The 5,189-nt window shown below is 38.4% G+C and overlaps 1 pseudogene; it reads left to right on the top strand.

Moving 5' to 3' along the window:
* The first annotated feature begins 4,292 nt into the window (after nt 1-4,292).
* Nucleotides 4,293-4,962, top strand: LOC102831414 (annotated as a pseudogene).
* The last annotated feature ends 227 nt before the right edge of the window (nt 4,963-5,189 follow it).

Raw genomic sequence — 5,189 nt, 5'->3', positions numbered from 1 at the left:
CATCATGTGTTCTGAGGCTACAAGGTGGCGTTAGAAAATTTGTGGAAGAATGTAAGTAAAAGATATGGAATTTCTCCACAAACTTTTGAAGCCCCTTCATATTTTATTAGTGTATACAAATTGAGAATAATTTCTTCCTTGTGACTTTCACACCCTAACCTGATATTTTTTTTCTCCCTAGCTTGTTCCTTCTTGTTGTTAAGTGCCATCGAATCAGTTCCAGCTCATAGCAACCCTGTATACTGTTTCCGAGGAGTGACTGGTGAGTTTGAACTACCCACCTTAAAGTTCAAATCACCCTTTTTTTCTAGTGCTTATTCTGTAGCACCGCACCAGGATTCCAGTTTGATCCTTGTTGTTGTTGTTAAGTGCTGTCAAGTTGGTTCCGACATAATGACCCTGTATAGGGTTTCCAAGGAGTGACTGGTGAGCTTAAACCTGACCTTGTAGTTCTGAACGACCTTGCAGTCCAGTGCATTAACCCATAGCAGCACACCAGGTCTCCAGCTTGTTCCTAGTAGGGATAAAATACAAAGTATTTTGTATCTTATTAGGAATATACGTGATTAGCTTCCTCTGCTTACTCTCCATTTATCGTGATTGTACTTTAACTTTTGGAAATGGAGAAATTACTCAAAATTATTGATTGGGGCAAGAGTCAAGGATGACTTAGAGCTTAGACTCTGTTCCTGCGTCTAAAATTATCATCTTCTCACATAAATACCTCATGTTTTCTCTACATTTATTAGTACTAAAGTTACCATTTCAGTCATCCAGAGAGTTTTGCATTCACTGGGTGTTTTAAATGTACTTAAATGAGCCCATTAGAAATTATATGAGGTGGTGGTGGTTATGTGCCATTGAGTTGGTTCCAATTCATAGCGACCTTGTATTGTGTTTCTGAGGAGAGGCTGATGGATTTAAACTGCCGATCTTTTGGTTAGCAATCCAGTGCTTAGCCTATAGAACCACACCAGGACTCCATGGGACCTCAAAAAGTCCATGGAAAGATGAAAGTGAAAGGTAATGGAATTTTGTCACATATTTTTGAAGTCCCTTCATATTTTGCTTATGGATATTTTTCTATTTAGATAACATGAAAGCATTTCAATTCTGTCTTTAAAAAAAGAAACTTCAATAGTGAGTAATTGTTATCATGACTAGTTGCAACTGTCACAATTATACAGGTAGAAGTTTTGTAACAAAAATGGGGGAGTAGTTAATCTTACAGTCCAGAAACTGAGGACCCTATGACCATCAAGGGAGACGAGCACAAGCGGAATGCGGGACCTTATCTAGAGAAGCAGTGACACCAGAGATGAAGGCAGAGATGGGGACATGGAGAGAGGAGGGAGCAGCTGAGGACGTGAGACTCATGGAAAGAGAGGGACTGAGAGCTGGCGGCCAGGAGGCAGGCTTGTAGAATGTGCCCTTTGGTGATTTAAACTATTATATATGCTTGAGTGTCTATTTAAAAAAAAAGAGCTAAAATGAATAGAGAGAAATACTGTTAACAGATGGTACATGCAGGGGATTAAAATCATTGTAATGAAACAAAGTATATGATTTATTGAATGTAAAACTGATGACCTGCCCTGTAAACTTTCACTCAATTCACAATAAAACCTTTTAAAAAAAAAAAATAAAACTCTGGAATACGAAACTAGAAATTTGCCAAAAATCCTGGAATTGAACTCATCTTATGACTCAGTAGTCAGCTAAGCAATAGATAGATATTAGGGAGTGGGAATGCAGCAACACTAGTGAGGTACACACACCATAGAATGGTCAACCTTTCAAGATTCAAAGGGCAGCATTTATCCAAGGACAAAGTTCAGAACGGTTGGCAAAGAGAGAGAAATAGAAACAAGAAACACGGAGGCAGTGGGATACATGATGTTACATGGAGGGGATTGCAATCAGTGAGATGAAACAAAGCATATAATTCATTGATTGTAAAATTGATCATCTGCTCTGTCACTCAATTCAGGATAAAAAGTTGTTTTTTTTTAAATAGCCAAAAATAATAACTGTGATTATTATTATTTCTTGCATTCTTTGTCTGTTCCCCTACTGATTATATTCACAGGAAGATGTCCTAGAAAAGGGGCACTATAGAGACATAGGAACTATAGAAATTGCAAATTCTGAGGGAGTTCCTGGTGAAAAATCTGAAAAGATGTATTTGCCAGGGTTTTAATTTGACACGAACTGTTTACTTTTAAATTACCATGGTAGAGGTTTGTGTGCCTAGTTAGTGATTGTGTGTGTATGTGAGTTTGCACTTCAGAGTACATTAAGCAACTCAGTTGTAGAGCTGTAGATGATGAAATGTTTTGCTGCTTGAAAACAAGGACATTTTCACAAGCATGATTTGTTGAAACCATCCTCTGAAAGAGTCTTAAACAAACTGGGTCTTTGTTGACCTAAGATAAATGAAATAGGATGGCTGATTAGTGAGCATTTAGGAGGTTCAAAAGATTTGCACAAGTTATGATTTTTGGTAATATTCATAAAATGTCTCATGGTGACAAGGAAAGAATTGGTTTATATGTTAGAACTTTCCTTAATGACTTAGTTTACTTGTCTATATCTCCTAGATTTTAAATATGCAGATGTCTAAGTACCCAGAGAAAATATGGATATAGCCCTGTAGACTGTGACCCTAAAAAGTAATAGTGCTTGGAAATAAGAAAAGACCAATACAACAAAATTTATAAATACAATAAAAATCTTAATTGGATACCACAGAACACTCAGTGTGAAGAACAGAAAGAAATTGAGGATAACAGAAGAATTATTGTTGCTGGTGTAGAAATTTATTTCAGGCATTCAGATATAAAACATGGCAGCATAAGGTGGTAAGCTAAAATGAATGCTCTGGATTGCTTTTGAAAATTAGTTAAAGGCATGTTTGAGTTGAATTTTTATGAAATATTTACAAAGGTGAATGTAAAAAGGTGGGCAAATGGTTAGCATTCTTGACTACTAACAAAGTTGGTGGTTTGAGTCTACGCAGAAGTGCTTCAGAAGAAAACCATGGTGGTCTACTTCTGAGAAACTAGCCATTGAAAACCCTGTGAGGTTGCCATGGGTCAGAATCAACTCCATAATAAGCAGCCTGTGTTAGTTCTAGTTGTGTGGTAACATTTCAGGGGAATGAATTGAGAGAACACTGAGAGAAGGCAAAGTCTTCTGCTTATTTTGCTTTTGTCTTCACAAGGACAGTGCTCATTTGATCAGAAAGATAACAGATAACCCAAAATTGTTGAGAGGTCGTGTTTGATAGTGTATGTTTTCACCACACACACAATAATGATAATAACCCAAAGGGAGCCTGAAGACTTGGTTGTTGAGAGAGAGAGGCCTAGCTGCTTTAGCTTCAAAATAGTTAACAGTTTTCAGTGTGGATGAGTTATATTTTGGGATATTGGAAGAATTTGCAGGTCTAAGTTTGGAGTAACAATCTGTAATCTCAGAGATGCCCTGAAATATGAGTAAGGGATTAGGAGAAAGTAAAGAGTCATTTGTTCCTATTTTTATGAAGGCCAATTAGATTTTGGGAACTGTAGATCAGGGAGCTGGACACTGGTCACCAACAAAATTAATTATTTTGTGGAAATTCCATCAGTTTGTGGCATTACGTTATCAGTGATAGGATAATGTGCATATAATGTGCATATACAAAGAAGATCAATTAATATGACTGCTGTTCATGTTTACCCACCAGCTACTAATACGAAAGATGAAGAAAATGAAAAATTTTAACCAACTTCTACAGCCTGAAATTGATTCAACATGCAGTCAGGTGCATTGGTTATTGGAATTAGAAAATTGGAAACAAAGAAGGATTGATAATTGGAAAATAGGGCTTAGATGATAGAAATAACACTGGAAATGGCCTGATAGAATTTTGTAAGACCCATGACCTATATATTGCATATACCTTTTTCAACAACATAAATAGTACTGGTTGGCTAGATCAAATAGACTACATCTGTGGAAAGAGATGTTGGAGAAGCCCAAGATCATCAGTCAGAATTGCTCATATGCTAGTTCAAGGTGAAACTGAAGAAAATTACAAGTCCAGGAAAGTCAAAATATGACCTTGAGTCTATTTCCTGAATTTAGCAATCAACTCAAGAATGGGGATGCATTGAACACTAATGGCTATAGTCCATAAAAGTTGTTGGATGAAGAAATCAAGTCATTAAAGACCTTCATCTCCGTAGCCAACCGGTTGGTGGCTGCTGCAGCTGTGCCACCACATCCTCCGTGTCACCACTACCACCATGCCCGGAGGTCTGCTTCTTGGGGATTAGGCCCTGAAGTGGATTAGCAGTCGCACTGTTAGCCACATCCATTTCCATGACTCTCTGGGGATTTCTCAGATTCCTTTCCCACCTTCAGGACTTTACCCCAGTATGCACCATGGAGCATGGCAGAGCTGCAAAACTGGCACCAAAATTTGCCTAGAGGAATGTTAAGTTGATTGCCCTTTCAATAGACAGTGTTGAAGACCACCTTTCCTAGAGCAAGGTTATTAATGTGTACAATGGTGAGGAGCCCACAGAAAAATTACGTTTATCCACCACTGGTGATAAGAATCAGGATTTTGTTCTCCTCTTGGGCATGTTGGATCCAGTAGAGAAAGATGAAAAGACCATTCCCTCAATGGCAGGAGTGGTGTTTATTTTTGGTCCTGATAAAAAACTAAAGCTGTCTATCCTCTATACAGCTAGCAGTAGAAGGAATTTTTTTTTTTTTTATATTCTCAGAGTAGTCATCTATCACCAGCTGAAGGCAGAAAAGAGAGTTGCCACCTCAGTTGACTGGAAGGATGGAGATAGTATGATGGTCCTTCCAACCATCCCTGAAGAGGAAGCCAAGAAACTTTTCCCTAAAGGAGTATTCACCAAAGAACGCCCATCTGGCAAGAAATACCTCTGCTACACTCCCTAGCCTTGAGTATTGCCAGGAAGTTAGTGCTGGAGCTCCTCGCTTAGCACAGTGAGCCAAGAAATGCCAGCTGCCAATCATGTTTTCTTGCAGCAATCTCATAAAAGCATCCTGGTGTGATCAAAGCCAAGGTTTAGGGTTCTAGTGGTTCAAGCTCACCAGCTGGTCCTTGGAAACCCTATAAAGGGTCTCTGGGAATCGACTCGATGACACTTAACCAATATTAATTT

This window comes from Chrysochloris asiatica, unplaced genomic scaffold (assembly GCF_000296735.1).
Source record: "Chrysochloris asiatica unplaced genomic scaffold, ChrAsi1.0 scaffold00011, whole genome shotgun sequence".
Lineage (NCBI taxonomy): Eukaryota > Metazoa > Chordata > Mammalia > Afrosoricida > Chrysochloridae > Chrysochloris > Chrysochloris asiatica.
The sequence above is the reverse complement of the archived record's forward strand: the minus strand, read 5'-3'. Positions and strand labels throughout refer to the sequence as shown.